General features: G+C 32.8%; 1 pseudogene; it reads right to left on the bottom strand.

Moving 5' to 3' along the window:
- Window positions 1-11,384: 11,384 nt before the first annotated feature.
- On the bottom strand, window positions 11,385-11,538 carry LOC149238821 (5.8S ribosomal RNA; annotated as a pseudogene).
- Window positions 11,539-23,478: the final 11,940 nt, after the last annotated feature.

Raw genomic sequence — 23,478 nt, 5'->3', positions numbered from 1 at the left:
GGTCCTTATCAAGTTCCATGGTACTCAGCATATCCTCCTTTTGTTGGTTATTGTCATATGTTTCCTCCATATTTTCTTCCTTTTCCTTCTCCTCTGGGCTGTCCTCTAGAGTTTGATTTGCCTTATCTAGCTCCTCTTCTTCTTCTAGTACCTTGTACCTATTCTAGCTTATCTAATTTTCCTTGTTTATTTTTTTTTGAAACTTTCTCCCTCCTTTACCTTTATTTCCCACTTTGTGAAAGCTATTAGTTTCTTTCCCTCAGGTAGCTTTAGTTCTGCTCTTCATTTTCTTTAGAGGGCAGTCCTTGAATATATGCCCTTGTTCATGGCATTTGCGGAATCTGGAAGGAACTTGCTCATAGTCCACCGCTTGTACCCATTCTTCATCATAAACTTCAAGAATCACTTCATTCGGTAGAGCTCTAGAGAGATCCATCTCCACGCATATACATGCAAAGGATGTGTACTTTCCCCTCCTAGTGGCTTCAGATATTTTTACAAAATGCCCTAGTTTATTTCCTACTGCTATTAGTGATTATGGCTACCAATAATCCAGTGGTAAGGAGTAGAGTCTTACCAAAACCGAGACCGAAGTGAAATTCTCTTACTCCGGGACAAAATTCATCACCCAAGGCTGCATATAGAGGCCTGCAGCAACATAGAAGTAGGGCCCTCCTTCAAACACCCTATCTTTATCCTCAATGTTAGTGAATACTAGAGTGAAGAAACCCTTTGATCCAAGATGTAGGTCTATACTCCCTTTAGGTTTCTAGTGATTCTTTATCCATGCCTATAAAACCTTCTCCATTGGCCATAACCCCATGAATTTACAAATGACTGCATAAGTCACCATGTGATCCCTATGCACCTGTAGCGTTGGATCACTCAAAACCACTTTGGGTGTGATAGTTGTCCTAGGCTTACACGATCTCTTTTGTTTTTTGGTTTCTGCATTCTGATTATATTCCTCTATTCTTTTCTCTATTATGACATCTTCTTGCCTATTCTACTGCTCCTGTGTGTCTCTGCTGTCTTGTTTCCCTCTTCCTTAAAAACCCGTTTCACCCTCTAGTGGTTTCTTGCCGTGACTGGAGACTTCTTGATTGTAGGAGGGAGTAATACTCCCCCCCTTACGTCCCTCCATGGTGCCCAACGCTTAATTTCTTCTGCAAACCCTAGCTCTCATCGCTCTCCCCCTATTACTTACCCCAATTAATTAATTAATTAATTAAGTTTATTATTTTATAATTTTTTGTTTTAATATTTTTTATATTTCTTTTTCTTTTTCTTTTTAATGTTAATTTTCATTTTATTTTTAATTAATTAAACCCTAAGTATCTAATTGATAAATAAGTAAATTATTTAATTAATAAATAAATAAATTTAAATAGTTAATTAATTAATTTATAATTTTTTTTTAATAATTCTTATAATTTTTCTTTTCCAAATGTTAATTTATAAAACTAATCTATAGTCATTAGAATAAATTTTATTTTGTTATATTGGTTATTATTAATTAATTTTGGGAGAAACCAATGATACTAAGCTACAAAAGATTTGGAGGGATTTATTTGTCTAATTAGGGAGAGCCAATTTCCACTAATCTCACTCCCATTGTCCCTGTTGAGGTTTTGAGGAAATTCCATAATTTCAATGGCCTCTCTGATTTTCCTCTTTTGATAATGATCCTCTCTTGCAATGATTTTGGCATCTTCTAAACACATATGATGTTTGGTCTTGGATGAGTGTTTCGCAAGGGCTGATGTACAAGATCTCCCATTCTTAATATCAAATCTGTGCTCTTTAAGTCTTGTTTTCAGAGATGATCATGTTTCCCCAATATAACTCTTGCCACATGAACAATCAATCTTGTACACACCCTTGAGTTGTTGATGATCTATGTTATCCTTGACTGACCTCATCATTTTCCTAATTGTTCCACATGTTGTAAACTAAGTGTTTATGTCCTTCTTTTTTAGAATTTTTACAATCTTATCTGTAATCCCCTGAATGAATGGGAGGTATACTTTCCCACAATTTTCTTTCCTGTTTTTCCTAGGACCCCTAGAGAGGACCTTATCTTGAGCTCCTTTTATAGCTTTCTTAATACTAAACTCCTTGTATCCTATGTTTTTGAAAACAGAGGTTAAGTGTTTAATTTCCACATTTAGGTGATTAGAGTCCGAAATTCTTAGAGCCCTAATAGCCAGAGTGTTTAAGACACCAAATTTTTGTGATGGATGATGGTATGAGTCAGCATGTAGATAGCTTTCCGTATGTGTTTTCTTCCTATAGGCATGGTGTCCCAAAGTACCATCCTCTTTTCTACTGATTAGGACATCTAGAAAGGGGGTTTTACCGTTTTCTTCAAGCTCCATAGTAAACTTGAGTTCGGAAGAAATAGAGTTAAGATGATTGAAAAACTTCTCCATCTCAGCCTTGCCATGAGTCCATTTTAGGCTGGTGTCATCAACAAATATTTTCCACCAAGTTGGTTTCAAAGGGTATGAGTCAAGGGCTTTCCTTTCAAAATACTCCATGTATAAGTTGGCGACAATGGGTGAGAGCGGGAATCCCATGGAAACTCCTGATATTTGTTCATAATAGTGGTCTTGAAATCATTTTAAATTGTTCTTAAATTATTTTAAATTGTCTTTAAAGTATTTTAAGTTATTTTTAAAGCATTTTGAATTGTTTTTAATGCATTTTCAAGCATTTTAAATTTCTTTTAGGGCATTTTAAATTATTTTAAATTGTTCTTAAATCATTTTAAATTGTTTTTAAAGCATTTTATTTTTTTTTAAAGCATTTTAAGATGTCTTTAAAGCATTTTAAGATGATTTTAAAGCATTTTAATGTTTTTTAAAGCATTTTGAATTTCTTTTAAAGTATTTTAAATAGTTTTTAAAGCATTTTAAAAACATTTTAAAGCATTTTAAAAGCATTTTAAGATGTTTTTAAAACATTTTAAGATGTTTTTAAAGCATTTTAAATTGTCCTTAAAGTATTTAAATTGTTTTGAAAGTACTGTAAATTAATTTTAAAGCATTTTCAATAGTTTCTAAAGCATTTAAAAATATTTTTAAAGCATTTTAAATTGTTTTTAAAGCATTTTAAGATGTTTTTAAAGCATTTTAAAAACATTTTAACACATTTTAAAATCATTTTAAAGTTTTCTAAAGAATTTAAAATTATTTTTAAAGTATTTGAAATAGTTTTTAAAACACTTTAAATCATTTTAAATTGTTTTTAAAACATTTTAAAGCATTTTAAATTGTTCTTAAAGCATTTAAAATTGTTTTTAATGTATTTTAGAGCATTTCAATTATTTGCAGAGCATGTTAAATCATATTAAATTGTTCTTGAATTATTTTAAAGCATTTTAAATTGTTTTAAAGTATTTTAAATTATCTTTAAAGCATTTTAAATTATTTTTAAAGCATTTTAAATTGTTTTTAGAGCATTTTAAAATTGTTTTTAAAGCATTTTAAATTGTATTCTAAAGAATTTTAAGACTTTTTAAAAAGCATTTTAAAATTGCTTTTAGAGCATTTTAGCTTGTTCTTAACGCATTTTAAATTGTTTTTAAAGAATTTTAAATTGTCCTTAAAGCATTTCAAAATGTTTTCTGAGCATTTAAAAATGGTTTTAAAACATTCTAAGATGTTTTTAAAGCATTTTAAAACCATTTTAAAAGCATTTTACAGTTTTTAAAATAGTTTTTAAATTATGTTAGACTTTAAGCTTCTATGGTGGTTTTTTGGAGTAGCATGATCCGAATTATCCATAGTATTATGTTTTTTATGTCGACATTTCGAACCCAAAGGGGGTCTATCCTTAGGATCAAATTTTGATAGAATATGTATGACAGTTATTTTGAGAGAAGAATCTTCCGACCAGAGTATAAATACAAAACCTAGAAATTAGATATATATATATATATATATATATATATATATATAGCCGACCTATGAATTTTTATTTTAATTTTTTATTTATTTATTTTATTTTATTTTATTCCATTAATTATATTTTTATTGTTTTTAATTAATTTTATTATTCCATTATTACTTTTAAACCTAATAATTTAAGATCTAATTATTTTAATTAATTTTTTAACTTTATTAATATAATTAATTAATAAATTAATTCAATTAATTAATTAATTAATCAATTATATCTATTAATTAATTAATTAATATGGTAAATTAATTTATTAATTAATATAAGTAATTCATAAATTAATTAATATTCATAAATTAAGTAATATACTAAATTAATTCATATAATAAATTAATTAATTAATATAATAAATTAATTTATATAATTAATTAATTATATTTTATTTGATTAATTAATTAATTAATTAACCTTATTTAATTTTAATTTTATTTATTATTACATATATTTTATTATTATTATTATTATTTTGGAACTAATCTTCTAAAGGTTTGGAGGGATTTTTCTGTCTAATCAGGGGGAGCCAATTTCCACTAATCTCACTCCCATTATCCCTATTGAGGTTCTCAGGAAGCTTCATAATTTCAATCGCCTCCCTGCTTTTTCTCTTTTGATAATGCTTCTCCCTTGCAATGATTTTGGCATCTTCTAAACACACATGATGTTTGGTCTTGGATGAGTGTTCTGCAAGCGCTGATGTATGGGATCTCCCATTCTTAATATTAGCTCCATGCTCTTTGAGTCTTATTTTCAGAGATCATCCTGTTTCACCAATATAACTCTTGCCACATGAGCAATCAATCTTGTACACACCCTTAAGTTGCTAATGATCTATGTTATGCTTAACTGACCTCATCATTTGCCTGATTGTTCCACATGTTGTAAATTGAGTGTTTATGTCTTTCTTTTTTAAAATTTTTGCAATTTTATCTGTAATCCCCTGGATGAATGGGAGGTAAACTTTACCACAATTTCCTTCCTTGTTTTTCTGGGGACTCTTAGAGAGGACCTTATCTTGGGCTCTTTTTATGGCTTTCTTAATACTAAACTCCTTGTATCCTAGGTTTATGAAAATAGAGGTTAAGTGTTCAATTTCCTCATTTAGGTGATCAGAGTCAGAAATTTTGAGAGCCCTAACAGCTAGAGTGCTTAAAATGCCAAATTTTTGCGATGGATGATGGTATGAATCAGCATGTAGATAGCTTTCAGTATGAGTTTTCTTCCTATAGACCTTGTGTCCTAAAGTACCATCTTCTTTTCTAATGATCAGGACATCAAGAAAGGGAATTTTACCGTTTTCTTCAAGCTCCATAGTAAACTTGATCTCCGAAGATATAGAGTTAAGATGATTGAAGAACTTCTCCAGTTCAGCCCTGCCATGGGTCCATTTTAAGTTAGTGTCATCAACAAATCTTTTCCACCAAGTTGGTTTCAAAGGGTATGAGTCAAGGGCTTTCTTCTCAAAGTATTCCATGTATAAGTTGGTGACAATAGGTGAAAGTGGGGAACCCATGGCGACTCCTAATATTTTTTCATAATACTAGTCTTGAAAGCTGAAGAAGGTGGATCGTAAGCAAATTTATGCATGTTCTGCTATTTCAAGATCAGTGGCTATCTTTATAACATGAACATCTTCATCTAGAGGAATCTTTGTAAACAAAGAAACCACATCAAAACTCACAAGAATATCATCTTTATCTACCTTCTCATTCTTAATAAGTTTTACAAAATCATTGGAGTCTTTTATAAAAGAGTCAGTGTTACCAACTAATTATTTTAAATAGTTTTTAAAGCATTTTAAGATGTATTTAAAATATTTTAAAGCATTTTAAAGTTTTTTTTTTTAAGTTTTTAAAATTCTTTTAAAATTATTTTAAAAGCATTTTAAAGCATTTTAATTTTTTTTAAAGCATTTCAAAGTATTTTAAATTATTTTTAAAGAATTTTAATTTCTTTTAAGCATTTTAAGATGTTTTTAAATCATTTTAGAGCATTTAAATTATTTTTAAAGCATTTTAAAATGTTTTTAAAGCATTTTATTATGATCTAAAAGCATTTTAAGATGTCCTTAAAACATTTTAAAAGCATTTTATTTTTATTTTTAGAATTTTAAATTGTTTTTGACGCATTTTAGAGCATTTATATTGTCTTTAGAGCATTTTAAATCATTTTAATGTGTTCTTAAAGTATTTTCAAGAATTTTAAATTGTTTTTAAGTATTTTAAATTATTTTTAAAGCATTTTAAATTGTTTTTAAAACATTCTAAAGCATTTTTTAAAAATCATTGTAAAGCATTTTAAATGTTTTTAAAGCATTTTAAATTGTTATTAAGGCATTTTAAATTGTTTTAAAATAATTTTAAAATGTTTTAAAATCATTTTAAAATGTTTTAAAATCATTTTAAAATGTTTTAAAAGCATTTTAAAATGTTTTAAAAGCATTTTAAAATGTTTTAAAAGCATTTTAAAATGTTTTAAAATCATTCTAAAATGATTTTAAAGCATTTTAAAATGTTTTAAAATCATTCTAAATTGATTTAAATCATTTTAAAATGTTTTAAAATCATTCTAAATTGATTTTAAAGCATTTTAAAATGTTTTTAAAGCATTTAAAGATGTTTTTAAAGCATTTTAAAGTTTTTTAAAGCATTTTAAAGTTTTTTTTAGCATTTTAAATTATTTTTAAGGTATTTTAAATAGTTTTTATACCATTTTAATTTGTTTTTAAATCATTTTAAATTGATTTTAAAACATTTTAAATTGTTTTTGAAGCATTTAAAAATATTTTAAAAGAATTTTAAATTGTTTCAAAACCATTTTAAGATGTTTTTAAAGCATTTTAAAAACATTTTAAATCATTTTAAAAACATTTTGAAGTATTTTAAAAGCATTTTAAAGTATTTTAAATTGTTTTGAAAGTATTTTAAATTATTTTTGATGCATTTTAGAGAATTTTAAATTGCTTTGAGAGCATTTCAAAATCATTGTAAAGTTTTAAAGCATTTTAAATTGTTTTTAATTTTTTTTTAAATGTTCTTAAAACATTTTAAAGTGTTTTTTAAACATTTTAAAATGTTTCTAGAGCATCTTAAGGTATTTTAAAATCATTTAAATTGTTTTTAAATCATTTTAAGGTATTTTTAAAGCATTTTAAAAACATTGTAAAGCATTTTAAAGCATTTAAATTATTCTTAAAGTATTTTAAATAGTTTTTAAAGCATTTTAAATTGTTTTTAAAGAATTTTAAAATGCTTGAAAAACAATTTAAAATTATTTAAAAAACAATTCTTTACAATACTTTAAAAACAATTTAAAATGCTCTAAAATGTGTTAAAATCAATTTAAAATGTTTTAAACTGCATTAAGAACAATTTAAAATGGTTTAAAAACCATTTAAAATACTTTAAAAACAATTTGAAATGGTTTAAAAACCATTTAAAATACTTGAAAAACAATGTGAAATGCTTTAAAAAAAATTAAAATCCTTTAAAAACATTTTCAAATGTTTAAAAACACTTCAAAATGTTTTAAAAACATTTTAATTTTAAAAAAAAAAACAATTTAAAATGCTTTAAAAACAATTTAAAATGCTTTAAAAATAAATTAAAATACTCTAAAAACAATTTAAAATGCTTTAAAAATTTACAATGATTTTGAAATGCTCTAAAAGCAATTTAAAATGCTCTAAAATGCGTTAAACATAATTTAAAATACTTTTAAAACAATTTAAAATGCTTTAAAATACTTTAAAATTCTTTTAAAATACTTCAAAATGCTTTTAAAATGATTTAATTGTTTTTTAAAATGCTTTAAAAACATCTTAAAATGATTTAAAAACAATTTTAATGCTTTAAAAACAATTCAAAATTTTTTAAAAATATTTTTAAATGCTTCAAAAACAATTTCAAATGCTTTAAAATCAATTAAAATGCTTTAAAAACAAATTAAATTGATTTAAAGACTATTTAAAATACCTTAAAAATAATTTAAAATGCTTCAGAAAACTTTAAAATACTTTAAAATGTTTTTAAAATGGTTTAAAATGCTTGGAAAACATCTTAAATTGGTTTTAAAACATTTTAAAATGCTTTTAAAACATTTTAAAATGCTTTAAAAACAATTTAAAATGAATTTAAATTATTTTAAAATGCTTTAAAAACATTTTAAAATGGTTTAAAAACAATTTAAAATGATTTAAAAATGCTTTTAAAACATTTTAAAAATCTTTAAAAACATTTTAAAATGCTTTACAATGATTTAAGAAAAAATTCTTTACAATACTTTAAAAATAATTTAAAATGCTTTAAATGTTTTTTAAAATGATTTAAAAACAATTTAAAATTCTTTAAAAACATTTTAAAACAACTTAAATTGCTTTAAAATAATTTAAAATACTTTAAAAACAATTTGAATGCTTTAAGAACAAATTAAAATGCTCGAAAGACAATATTTAATGCTCTAAAATGCGTTAAAAACAATTTAAAATGATTCAAAATGCTTTAAGAACATTTTAAAATGATTTAAAATGCACTAAAATGCATTGAAAACATTTTAAAATGCTTTTAAAACAATTTAAAAAGCTTTAAAATACTTTAAAATGCTTTAAAATACTTTAAAATGCTTTTAAAATAATTTAAAATGCTTTTAAAATACTTTAAAATGCTCTAAAATACTTTAAAATGCTTTTAAAATTCTTTAAAATGCTTTTAAAATGTTTTTAAAATGCTTTAAAATCATATTAAAATGCTTTAAAAACATATTAAAATGCTTTAAAATACATTAGAATGCATTTAAAATACTTTAAAATGTTTTAAAATGCTTTAAAAACTATTTAAAATGCCTTAAAAACAATTTAAAATGCTTTTAAAAACTTTAAAATGATTTAAAAACATCCTAAAATGCCTTAAAACATCTTAAAATGTTTTAAAAACCATTTAAAATGTTTTAAAAATAATTTAAAATTCTTTAAAAACATCTTAAAATGCTTTGAAAACAATTTAACGTGCTTTAAAAATACTTTAAAATGTTTTAAGATGCTTTAAAAACAATTTAAAATGCTTTAAAAACAATTTGAAATGCTTTAAAAATAATTAAAATGCTTTAAAAACCTTTAAAATGCTTCAAAAACAATTTAAAATGCTTCAAAAACAATTTAAAATTATTTTAAAATACTTTAAGATGCTTTAAAAACATTTTCAAATGTTTAAAAAACGCAATTTAAAATGCTTTAAAAAAAATTAAAATATTTTTAAAACTATTTAAAATTCTTTAAAAACATTTTGAAATGCTTTAAAAACAATTTAAAATGCTTTAAAAATAATTTGAAATATTTTAAAAACAAAATTCAAATGCTTTAAGAACAGTTTAAAATGATTTACAATGCTCACAAAAACAATTTAAAATGCTCTAAAATGATTTAAAATTCTTTTTTAAATTGCTTTTAAATTTTTTTAAAATTCTTGAAAATAATTTAAAAACATCTTAAAATGCTATAAAAGCAATTTAAAATGCTTTAAAAATATTTAAAATACTTTCAAATGCTTCAAACACATTTTAAAATGCTTTAAAAGCAATTTAAAATGCTTTAAAATCAATTTAAAATGCTTTAAAATCAATTTAATATCTTTAAAAACATTTTAAAATGCTTTAAAAAAAATTAAAATGCTTTTAAAATAATTTAAAATAGTTTAAAAAAAAATTAAATGCTTAAAAATGTTTTAAGAACAATTTAAAATGATTTAAAATGCTTTAAAGACCATTTAAAATTCTCTAAAAAGGTTTTTAAATGCTTTAAAAACAATTTAAAATGCTCTAAAAACAAATTAAAATGTATTAAAACGCTCTAAAAAACTTTATAATGCTTCAAAATATTTTTAAAATGCTTTAAGATCAATTTAAAATGATTTAAAGCGCATGCAAGACTATATAAAACACTTTAAAAATAATTTTAAATACTTTAAAAAACTTTAAAATGCATTAATTTTTTTTTAAATGCTGTAAAATGCTTTAAGAACAATATAAAATGCTTTAAAATACTCTACAATGCCTTTAAAATAATTTAAAATACTTTAAAATGTTGTTTTCAAAATCTTTTAAAAACATCTTAAAATGCTTTAAGAATAATTTAAAATACTTTAAAACACTTTAAAAACATTTTAAATTGCTTTAAAAACAATTTAAAGTTCTTTAAAAACGTTTTAAAATGCTTTAAAAAAAAATTAAAATGCTTTATAATCCTTTAAAAACAATTTAAAAATATTGAAAAATAATTTAAAATACTTTAAAAATAATTTAAAATGCTTTAAGGACAAATTAAAATGCACTAAAAACAATTTAAAATGCATTAAAACAAGTTATAATGCCTTAAAATACTTTAAAATGCTTTTGAAATACTCTAAATTGCTTTAAAATTCTTTAAAATGTTTTTAAAATTCTTCAAAATGTTTTTAAAATACTTTAAAAACATCTTAAAATGCTTTAAAAACAATTTAAACGCTTTAAGTTGCTTTAAAACAATTTAAAATGATTTAAAGTGCTTTAAAAATATTTAAAATATTCTAAAAACAATTTAAAATGCTTTTAAAAGCTTTAAAATGTTTTTAAAATGCTTAAAAGGGTTTTAAAAATGCTTTAAAAATAATTTAAAATACGTCAAAAACAATTTAAAATGATTTAACAACAAATTAAAATGTTCCAGAAACATTTAAAAATGCTCTAAAATGTGTTAAAAATAATTAAATTACATTAATAGGCTTAAAAAAACATTTTAAAATGCTTTAAAAACATTTTAAAAATGATTTTGAAACAATTTAAAATGCTTTAAAAATAATTTAAAATGCTTAAAGAACAATTTAAAATGATTTAAAACACTCTAAAAACAATATAAAATGCTCTACAATGCGTTAAAAACACTTTAAAATGCTTTAAACACAATTTAAAATGCTTTTAAAATACTTTTAAAACATCTTAAAATTCTTTAAAAACATTTTAAAATGCTTAAAAAACAATTTCAATTGCTTTACAATGCTTTAAAAACAATTTAAAATACTTAACAATGTTTTAAAAATAATTTAAAATGCTTTAAAAACAAAATTTTTTAAAAACTATTTCAAATACTTTAAAAACAATTAAAAAAGCTTTAAAATGTTTTTAAAATTCTTTAAAATATTTTAAAATGTTTTAAAAAGGTCTTAAAACCCTTTAAAAACAATTTCAAAATGCTTCATTTTTTTTTAAATACTTCAAAATGCTTTAAAAACATTTTAAAATGCTTTAAAAACAATTCAAAATGCTCTTAAAACATTTTAAATTGCTTTAAAAATAAAATAAAAATGAGGTATTTCAGCCAACCACATTGCATTGGACATGAACGACCAGCTCCACTACTCCCTAACATATTGCAGAGAGCACATTTGAATGGGATGTGACGCCCAAATAGACATGCCCTAGATCGAGGCATCGGGTGCAAATTTCGATTAAAAACTTGATGATTCATGAGATTCTACAATTCACACTAAGTATCACATTTCGCTAAGTTCTTGATCTTAACAAGAGCTGAGATATCCATTGTCGAGAGTCGTTTCCATGTATTACCAACAAATCTGCCACAACACTGAATAGGGACACCCCCCATGACAAATGTAACGATAACAACCAAAAGGAGGAAAGGAAGAAAAACACATGAAAGGAAGAGAAACAAAGGTGTCTACCCCCTCATAGCAGGAGGTTCAAACACAGAACAATCTTCTCGAGCCCCATGCCATTGCAAAAAGGGGGGAAATGCATCTAACAACAATCGAGAAGGACTACGGTGGCCAACCCGAGAGCTCGCACTACCTTTAATCCTTCCTGAACACCAGTCCACAACAATTCCCCCTTTTCTCTGTAAAGTTAGGGACTGAAAGGAAGAAGGGAAGAAAACAAGGTGAAAGAAATAGAGATCAAACGTGGCTATTGACTCACAAGGGGAGGCTCAAATAAAGCACAAGACTTCCAAGCCCTGTGCCTTCAAAAAAAGGGTGGAATTGAAGGGGACAACAATTGAGAAGGACTAGGGTGGCCACTCAGAGAGCTCAAATTGCATTTCATCCTTCCTGAACATAGATCCAGAACAATCCCACCTTTTCTCTGTAAAGATAGGGACCAAAAGGAATAAGGGAAGAAAACAACATGAAAGAAAGAGATATCAAATGTGGCTATCAACTCACAAGGGAAGGCTTAAATAGAGAAAAAGATTACCCAACCTCGTGCCTTCATAAAAATTCAAGAGCTGTAGGGGACGACGATCGAGAAGGACTAGGGTGGCCACCCTAGGAGCTTGCACTGGGTTTCTTCCTTCCTGAACACCAATCCACAACAATCCCACCTTTTCTCAGTAAAGCTATGGGCCAAAAGGAAGAATGGAAGAAAACAAAATGAAAGAAAGAGATATCAAATGTGGCTACTAGCTCACAAGGGGATGCTGAAATAGAGAACAAGTTTCCCCAAGCCTGTGCCTTCGCAAAAAGGGGGGAACTGTAGGGGATGATGATCAAGAAGGAATAGGGTGGCCACCCCCGGAACTCGCACTGCTTTTCTTCCTTCCCAAACACCAATCCACAACAATCCCACCTTTTCTTCATAAATTTTGGGGCCAAAATGTAGAAGGGAAGAAAAAACCATGAGAGAAAGAGATAACAAATGTGGCTACCAGCTCACAAGGGGAGGCTCAAATAGAGAAAAATCTTCCCAAACCCCATGCCTTTGTAAAAAGGGAGGAATTGCAAGGGACGGTAGTTGAGAAGGACTGGGGATTTTCCATTCCTTAATGGCTTTAATTTTGCTAGGGTCTACCTTAACTCTTTCATGAGATACAATATGACCCAGATATTCCACCTCTTGTACTCCAAAGAAACATTTGGATCTTTTTGCATATAATTGTTTCTCCTCTAATAGTTGTAGCACCCAGTCAACATGTTCAATATGATCCATCTAAGACTTGTTGTAGATTAGTATATCATCAAAAAATACTAACACAAATTTTCTAAGGAAGGTGTGATGCAAGAAAGTGTTCCCTCTGCAGACAGAGGCAATCCCTCTAGCCCTAGAGTGGGTCTAGTCACAGCAAGGATAGATCAACAATAGATTTCCTTAAATAGTCATGGTTGGAGGCATACCTCAACCAGTGGTCGATGGGGTTCCATTTCCCTACTCTAGCTTTTGCTTCCTTCTCCTCAATGAATGATCAACCTAAAACAATGCAAAGGAAATATAATAAAGCAGGTAACCGGAAAACAACAATGATCTATTTACTCACAAAGTCAAGAAGTCATGAGCTATCAAGTAAATTACTTAAAAGACATAGGAAAACATCATTGATTGTATTAATAATGAAATGACAGCAAGATTGAAACCAAAGTCTTGATGTTGCAAGCCTTCTCAGAGGGTCCAACCAATGTATTTCTAAAGAATTCACTCTTTGAAGATGGATCTCCCAACATACAAAGTTTCTCTCACACTCATAAGTTTTAGCACAAAGTTAAGGGCACTTCACAACCTTCCACAAGCTATTAACAATCCCACACTTGTCACACCCACACCAGTTATCTATCAAACTCAAAAGCACTAATAGTACTACTCAATCTAAGAATTTACCAACTAGCTGATCATAGCAATGGTGAGTGTTTAAATACGAGAAGGAGTCTCCATGAAAGGTAGGATAGAGAGCTTATCCCCAAGGAAGGTAGCACAAATGATGGAACTTCCATACCAGAGGAGGAAGGGCGACACAAACTATGCCAACAACCAGGTCTGGAGACATCCAGAAGGCTGACTGTTGGTACGAATTCACCCAATCTCGATCATCGCAAGTTTATAACTAAGCTTTAGTGCTAACATCTCTAGTAGGCAATGTAGCCAGTCAGATCGTCACTAAATATATCAAGTAGCCTCATGTCAGAGCATAAAATCTGACCATCGCAGGAAACAGATGTACTTCTACACTAGAAGCGTGGTTGGACTATTTACAACTGTTGTTCATCACGTATATTAAGTCCATTATTGCGATGAGGCAAAAAACTTAGGAAAACTGGGTCACTTGGAAACATAAGAGAGCATTTGTTCAATATGAGCATGTTTCACTAGGAAACATGACACAGTAGAAGGACTGGGGTGTAGACAGTGACAAATTACTGTGTAACAGATGCCCCCTAAAGTATGAAGCCCAAGAAAGTAGGAGGGGTGAAATTCTTTATGAAACTGACTGAGCTGGAACACCATTCGGAAGAACCTACAGGCGCAAGTACAACTGATATCTCTAATAGTGAAATACATGTAGTCTAGGCATGGGCATAGCCATCCAAAAGACATACGAACCAGGTCTATGGTATGGAAACAGCCATCCAACTAATAAGACCATGATAATGATAAAGTTATGGCCGTAGCCATCCATGAAGACTCAGGTATGGTCGCAGCCATCTATCAATGGGTCATGCAATCACAAACGAATCCACGCAGCCCGAACATGTGTAATCTGAGTTTGGGGTCTTGAACCCAACCGATCATAGTAAAAATTCTAGCATGCGAATAGATGTGCTGAGTTCAAGCATGATAGAAAGTCGCTTAAGTACTGGTTAATGATGAAAACCATTAACAAGCACAAGAGAAACCCCCAATAATGCCAATGGTTCTCAAGGTATTGTCTAGTACAATCCACGAAGTGTGAAGAAGGAGCTAAAGTCGAACACTCGTGGAATCACCTAATCAACGACCAATGATGACAGTCAATCGTCAAGTGCGAAGAACTTGCCATTGAGGCATGCAAGCTCCAAGGTACCAAAGGGGATCTCTAGGTCAATCTCCTAGATAATGAGCTAATGTCGACAGGAGATGATATGTTGCAGGAGGGCCATAATGTTTCCCCCATCAACGACATGAGATAAGGAACAAGCGGTAGATGGCAAAACAGAGTATCAAAAGAGGAGGCAAGGATGTAAACTATAGAATGATTATACTCTTGAACATGTCGGCGACACGACTCCAGAGGGTGGCAAAATTCAGGTACCAAAGGATCAGAGGCTTGACGGAGACGGCACAGATCAGATGGAATGAGGTTAAATGGAAACCCAAACTCACGGAAGGCCAAATGATGATGTATGGATATCCCAACCCGACAAGAAGAAAAAGTGTCGATGTTCAAGAGTGACTAGCTGTCATAGACAATGATGATTTCCAAATTTTCCCCCACCATTGCTGGCGAATACCCCAAATATTTTTTGAAAACAAGCTTGAAGGGGATAGCATGTGCTTGTAATATAAGTTCGACCTTCGGCCGAATCCAACCTAGTAATATTTTAACAAGCCCTAGGGAGGAGAAGCTCGAGTCTCTTCATGGTGATGAGTCCAATGCCCTCAGGGTTTAACGAGACCAACATAGGTAAAACTCGGAGTCTTTTTCATATTTAGAGAGTTTGAAAAAGACACGAAAAATAAAATTCTAGGGGGGTCCTTTTTCGTATATTTGTGTCTCTCGAGCCCAAAAAAGTAAAAAACAATACTCGAAAGAACCGCTTGACCGTTACGATCAAGGAGTACTTTTCGTGATTAGTGACCTTGATCTGAAAAAGTAGAAAAGTGATCGAAACCATGTCGTTTCGTAACCAATAATGAACCTGAAACGACAAAAGCCTGGCAATCTTTTTGTGTTTACACGGTCGAAAAGAGCTTAAAGCAGACCGCCTCTTATTTCGTTTAATGAGCCAAAAGGGGTAACTCGGCTATCTTTTCATCTTTTAAGTCAGAAAAGAGCGTTAAAGAAGACTTTACGGATCAAGTGCACACGAAGTATGACGTAACCCCACTACCTATAGTTCTGCACAAAACACGTCAAATGTAAAACCCATTTGACATAAAATGATTAATATATGTGGAAACATAGTTAAAAACCAAAAACTCCAATTAACCATATAATAAAAATGGAAAAAACCCACATTCTAAAGTAAAATTTTTAATATTTCAAAAAATTACTATAAAAGGGGGGGGGATCCATTTGTTTTTACCATTTGCACTGTTTGTTTTACCTTGGAGCATTTGGAGCACCAACCTGAGCAAAGTTCTCAAGCTGATTCTGGCCTCATCCGTCCATGGTTCGTCCTGAAACCTTCGCCAAGTAAGTACATTTCATCCTGCGCTGCATTTTAGTAGTTTTTTCATGCAATTTAGCGTTGGGTAGGTGAATTTAGATGGATTTTTGAATCGGAGTCCGCCTCTCGGTCATCGCGGGAAAGCTGCTCAGGTCCGCGATGACCGAGCGTGATTTACACGTAGCACCTTCAGATCGTCACGAGAATCTGATGTATTCTTGCGATGATCGCGAGAAAAATGAACTGTGAACTGAGTGCCATCATGGCTGTTTTAAAAACAGTCGCGATGGCGACGTAAAATTAATTTTTTGTGTAAATTATGAATTTAAATTTATAGAAGGAGTTCTAATTCATTTTTTCTTGTCATGCAAGGCATCATGGCATTTGTTTGGCAGGAACGAACTCACAATGTCAATGATGAGGAAGCCTTTGCTGATGTTGGGTGCCAAAATGCTTTACGTGCATGCGGGTTGCTAAAATTCTTCCTTACTCCACACCTTTGAGCCCAACCTGATTTGTTAGAGTTGTTGATTCGTGCCTGGAACCCAATAGATGAAAAATTCATCATCCATGGTAGAGACATTGAGTTCAATGCTACAGACATATATTTCTTGACCGGATTATCCCGTCGTGGTGAGAGGCCGATTCTAGAGGGCCAACGGGTCATGGGAAAATCATTAGATATGCTAATAGCATGAGTGTGCCCACGAGCACGCAAATCAAAAAGCAGGAAGGTGGAAATTCCAACAGTGGAAGACTTGGTTCTTCGTGCAGTTCTATTTATGGTGATGAGGGCAGTAGGCTCCCAAGCCCAACACAAGGCAACAAAGACCCAAATATGGTTGGCTCTTGAATGACTCAACCTGACCATGTTCAACTGGGCGGAAACAGTGACAGCCAACATGAAGAGACAGCTTACCAACTGTCGTCGTGGAGAGACGAAACAATTTGGCTACGAGTCTATCTTGATCCCGCTCATGCTGGAGCAGGTGCTGGTGCTGCAATTACAAGGTATGGACTTGGACGTGCCGAGACCATGGGAGACCAGGATCATAAAGTGGGCACATGTTATGCCACGAGGAGGTGGTGGACGGCCAGTGTCATGGGGGACACTATTCCATGAGTGGCTGGATCACCAGACGATCTTTGTCGAGGACTGGCCATATGCTGGTATGGACTTTTGTGGAGACCCCGACATGCAGCTGCCCACTGGCGAGCAGTGGGATGATGGTGGTAAAACACTTGATCACACTACTTTTGTATTTTATCTTTTATGATGTTTTTTAGATTTTTCATGCATATGTCCTAATATTCTATGGTACTTGTAGACGTGGGACTAGAGAGGCCTATGGGGCTAGCTCCAGAGGCACGGAGGGATCCACAGGGCATCAGAGAGCTGGCCTTGGCTCCCCCAGTTGGCAGTTCAGTGGAGATGGTGGCCCAAAATCTTGAGGGCCTGACGGAGGGGATTCCTGATTATAGAGGGATCGAGGAGGTCCCCATGGAGTACCAGATACATACAGTAGGGGTGATACCTAGGGTACACCAACTTTTGAGGCGAGTCGCACGAGTGGTGGTGTGCTATAGGGAGCATAACCCACCACAGTAGATGCCTAGGTTTTATTTCCTGCTGATTTTTTGAGAGACATGTGTCTCGGATGTACAGAGAACACAAACTCTATTTGGACATATACACTTATTTTTTGAGCACCTCGGTGCGCCATGCAAGATATATATATATATATATATATATATATATATATATATATATATATATATATATATATATATATATATATATATATATATATATATATATATATATATATATATATATATATATATATATATATATATATATATATATATATATATATATATATATATATATATATATATATACATATTCCTATGGTTCATTATTGTTTTTTGGATGCTTCTTTATGCTGTTTTCATTACATATTGCGCAGATGTCTATCTAATACATGATTTGCTAATGAATCAGTTAACGTGTTTAATATTCTTGGAATGTGTTGATATGTGATGAAATCAAAATATCTTTCTAACAATTTAACACGTAAATATAAACTTAAAATCTGATGATCTCTGATGGAATAACGCCCATTAAGCTGGTGGACAACAAACTAAGAATCTAGATTCACAACCAATGTATGAATACTGAGGTTGATAGCCTCGGTCAGTAACTCAATAACATCACTATATTCAGTGACATTGTTTTTGATGCAACCTAGACAAACACCTTGAAGGTCTACTAACTCACCGTGAGGATCATAGATCACCCATGCCGCAGAAGAAAGATTATGAGTGTTGCGGCAAGCACCATCAGTGAAACCAACATAGGGTGTATCAGACATCTTCACGCAAAGCAAAAAGACACAATAAGCAGCAACTACGCCTACACACCAAGCCAGACATGAAAACATGCACACAACAGATCTGTTAAAAACACACATATGTACAAATAAAAAAACGCATGGGGGTCATGCATAATATTTTTTCAAATAAAGCCTGTTTTGGGGCTTATCTAGAGGGTTCCCTTCATAATCAATCAGCTCATAGGCCCCTTTTTGAAAAATTCATTTTACAATATATAGCCCATGCCACATAGGCTCGAATTTTCCTACTCCTAGGGCCTAGCTTATCATTTTCTTGATCATAAAGCAGAACTAAATCTCCTTCAACAAAAGAATGGGGATGGACATTATGATCGAAGTGAGTTTTCACTCTCTTCTTTTGTGCTTCAATAGCTAGAGAGGCTAGTCGATGAGTCTCGTCAAGCCGCTCTAGGTAGAGAAGATGTTCCTCTACCAGAGTAGTGTTGGGGAGTAATTCGACAAAGAAGGGATTTCACACTCAATGGGAAGGGTAGCCTCTAGACTATAAACCAATTGGAATGGAGTGAACCTAGTGGCATCCTTTACTGATTTTCGGTAGGCCCATAAGGCAGAAAACAACATCAAATGCCAGTTGGACTTGTGCATGCCAATGGTGCATTGAAGCATCGTAACTAGAACTTTGTTGATAGCTTCGACTTGGCCATTGGCCTGGGGATAGTACGGTGTCAAGTTGTCATGCCACAAGCCTAGTTGGGTTGTTAACTTAGTCATCATATGATTATGGAAATTTTTTTCATGATCAGTGACGATAGCCTGAGGGACTCCAAACCGTGAGATGACATGATTAAATAAAAATTGCGTCGTTGTGTGATCGTCTTCAAATAGTGTAGGCATCGCCTCAGCCCATTTTATGAAATAATCAACGGCAACGATGATATACCCATGCCCCCTGTCCGAGTGAGGCTTACAGGTCATATAATCAATGCCCCATTTCGCAAAAGGGTCGATGGTAACGACAGGGTGCAATGGAGCGGGGGGCACGCACATCTTCCATTGGTAGATTTGGCACTCATGACAAGAGTGGATGGCAAGAATGCAATCCTTGAAGATAGAGGGCAAAAAATAACTAGCACGGAGGATCTTGAGTAGTAGCATACCCAGACATATGACCACCACAGGTGCCAGAATGGCAGTCATTTAGAACTCGTTCGACTTCCTCGAATGCTAAGCATTGGTGGAGAACAGAGTTGGCGCTGAGACGGTACAGGGTGTCCCCAATAATGCGATAGCGTTGAGAATGATGGCGAATTTTTTGCCAAGCATCCTCGGACAAATCAATATGAAAAGAGGACATTTGAAGATAGACAATAATATCCCCGTACTAAGGATCGAGGGTACTAATCAAGAACAAAGTTTCATCTGGAATATGGTCCTCTAACCAAGAGGGCACAGTAATAGATGGCAAAGAGCAAAGCAACTCAGCAAAGACGAGGAACTTCTTAAACTTGGCAGTGGTGAACTCCAAGTCAAACTCTTGGAGGATGAAAATCCACTTTGAGTATTTGCCCCCCAGTAACTGACGTGACAGGATGTACGTCATTGGGTTGCAATCAGAAACCACCGTCGTGGTGCGCAATAATATATAATGGCGGAAATGTTGGATGGCACAAACAACGACCAATGCCAACTTCTCGACATAGGAATATCAAGTTTCTGTATCTATTAAATTGCGGTTGAGATAGTAAACGACATGCTCAGTTTCATCATCATCATCTTGAACTAGAACCATGCCAATAGTGGTATTGGCAGCGGCTAAATATAGAGTGTAGTCACGGTGATAATCAGGGGGATGAAACAACAAAGTAGAAATAAGGAGGGCCTTGAGGCGCTCGAATGACTCTTTTACAGTGGCATCCCAAAGGAAAGGGGTATCCCACTTTAATAGCCACGTATAGCCTTTGTCCACTTCGGCATAATTCAGAATAAATCGGCGTAAAAAAATTTCTTTACCCTGCAAACTCTGCAATTGCTGCAAAGAAGCAGGGGGAGGGAGATTCAAGATGGCTTCAAATTTAAGGGGATCGAGATGGATACACTCTCAGGAGATGATAAATCTGAGAAGTCTACCTGACTCGATGCAAAAGACACATTTATGCGGATTCAACCGGATACAATAGTGTCGACAGCGGAGAAAAATTTCACGAAGGTGGGTTGGATGGTCCTACGCTTTACTGAATGAGCCAGAAGATCATCCAGGTAGGGATGCACAATGTGTCGAATATCATGAAACACATAAGACATTGTGCGTTGAAAGGTAGCACCAACATTTTTTAAACCGAAGGGGAGCTTTTTATAAGCGAAAGTGCCCCACGGATAGATAAAGGCGGCCTTGTGTTGATCCACAGGAAAAATATTAATCTGGTTATAACCAAAAAAGCCGTCCATAAATGAATATATCTCACTCCCGACACACTCATCAATGAGCTGGTCAATGAAGGGTGTAGAGTAGTTATCTCTGGGATAGGCACGATTAATGTCACGATAATCAACACATACCCTAATAGTGCCTTGTTTTTTAGTCACAGGGACAATATTAGAGACCCAATCTATGAGTGGGATGGGGTAAATAAAACCAGCTTTAAGAAGCTTTTCAACTTATGCTTTAATAGCTACAGCCTTTAGAGGGTGCATGGGGTGTAGACATTGTCAAACAGGTTTGGCACTCGGATATGTAGGTATCTCATGCACCACAATGCTAGGATCGATGCCAGGAATTTCTTTGTAAGACCAAGAAAACACATCACGGAATTCGCAAAAAATATCAGTATAAAGTTGAATCTCCTCCGAAGTACAAGTTACTCCAACATGGATGTGCTCGAAAATCCCTGATTGAACAGAGATGCTGATGCACTGAGTTTACGTAATGTTTCCCATATTCCCTTCAGAAGACACTTGATGAACTTGGATGGGTGTCTGAAGGGGTTGGGATGGGAGACATGGAGCAAACCGCTCAATACAAGTAAGCATTTCCTGATGGGTAGGGAAAGATGAGGAACTATGGTGATGATCAAACCAAGGTGGTTCCTCGAAAGACATGGTCTCAATAATCGCTTCATTAGAAGGAAAAATTTCCTTTAAAGGGTCTAAAGAAGTGCCATCTCCAAGCCAAGGGGATTGAACATACAAGTCGAGAGCTCTGCTCGAAGGAGCAGATTTAGAGGAGGGAGCCGATGCAGAAACATTTTTGATGTAGTTGAGCTCGGCAAGACTCAACAGCATCTCATCACCCCAGGATTCTATCTGATCAGTGGGTGGAAAGAACCCAAGGATCAAAGCGAACAGAAATCATATTAATGGGAGCGATGTTGGGAGGTGGGAACGAAAAAAACACCCATAAGGGTAGGATCTTTAAAGATCCCATCATCCACACTCTCACACGGAATGATGGTATTCTCCACAAAAGGCACATTTCCATCAGAGGAGAAGGAGGTGAAGAAGGACAACTGGTCTACTATGACAATCTTACCCTGATGAGGAAAACGAATGACATGAAATAGAGATGAAGCCACGGCTCGCATGGCATATGTCCTAAATGGAGGTTGTAATTTAAATTAGCATCAACAACTTCAACCTCCACTTCGACCATCTTCCCTTCCAAAGTAATAGGCAAGCATTGGAGTATACCATAATGCCGAGACTCTCTCCCATCAAAGGCTTCCAAGGTCATAGGAGATTAGCTTAGAGTCAGAGAACCAATAGCCTTCCAACAAGCAACAAACACTATGCAAGTAGAAGCACCTTCATCAATGACATTACGATGAATCGTTTTAGAATTGATGATGACCTGGATAAGGAAGGCAATTTGGTGAGGCAATCTTGGTATATGACTGTCTAGGTCAAAAGTGATCAAATTTGAATCGGTTGGGTCAATGCCACTCATGGCCGATAGCAAGGACTTCCTCTAAGAGGGGCAGCTCTGGATAACTTCTAATGCAGACATAGCTGATGGAGCCTAGGCTAAGTCCTCAACGATGCTATAGTGCTGAGCAGCACGAGCATTAGGGTTGTATGAAGATTTATGGAGCACACATTTAGGAGGAGGTCGGATGATCACTTCAGTGCTAGGTCGCTCAATATGAAGGGGACCAGAACTAGACAAAGGAGCACTAGAGGAGACCTTAGGCTCCTTCCCGGTAGGCGACGGATACTCTTTTTCCCAAGTACTAATGTGGACGGGAATCATCCCAGCCATAAATACTTGAGAACCAAAGGGAGAGGAGGATTGAGATGGATCAGCCACCATTTGAGTTTGTTGTGAGGGAAAAGGCTCCTTGAGTATGGCATGAGTCCCGAGGACACCTTTCAAAAAATGACTAACTTCATACCACCTAGGGCAGTCTTTGGTATAGTGATCCTCATCACAGATAAGGCAAGAATACTTAAGCATTTGGCACCTTCCTCGGGTGGAGGTTTAGGGGGATCCTGCTTCGGTTGATCAGCCTTATTCTTTCCTTTCCCCTTCTTTTTCCCTTTTGAGGCTTTATCCACCATTGTAATCTAGGTGGATTTTGGTGGCCACCCACCTATCCCATCTAGACCCCCACAACTGTTCCTTTCAGTTTTTCAGTTTCCTTAATTATAGCGCAGTTTACTATTTTTAGCAATTTTTCGGGTCCTAAACTTCCGGAGCCGTTTTGAGGCCCTAAACGACATTTTTTGGGAAATCTATACCAACGATTTTTTTGTCAAAAAAACGTCTTTTCCGTCATAGTCCTCGGAGATATCTTTCCAACGGGCTATCATGCGCATCAAATGGAGATAATACGACCAATTCGCGACCCCGGGAAGTTGATGTACCAACTTACCCAAAAACGGGGCCCACAATTTGGAATTTCATCTTCTAGGGTTAGGTTTTGGAATGTGAAGGGTTTTCCATTATTTCTCAACAATAAATAGGCCTTTGAGCCTCATTGTAACACAGTTCAGAATAGTTCAGAGGCATGTAGCCACACATCTCTTCTCAGAGATAAGCTACCATCGCC

This window comes from Pinus tabuliformis, chromosome 8 (genome assembly GCF_031772625.1).
Source record: "Pinus tabuliformis cultivar Carrire ecotype Pingquan chromosome 8, CPIR1, whole genome shotgun sequence".
NCBI classification, from domain to species: Eukaryota; Viridiplantae; Streptophyta; class Pinopsida; order Pinales; family Pinaceae; genus Pinus; species Pinus tabuliformis.
Note: the sequence above shows the minus strand (reverse complement) of the source record. Positions and strands in the feature narration are given on the sequence as shown.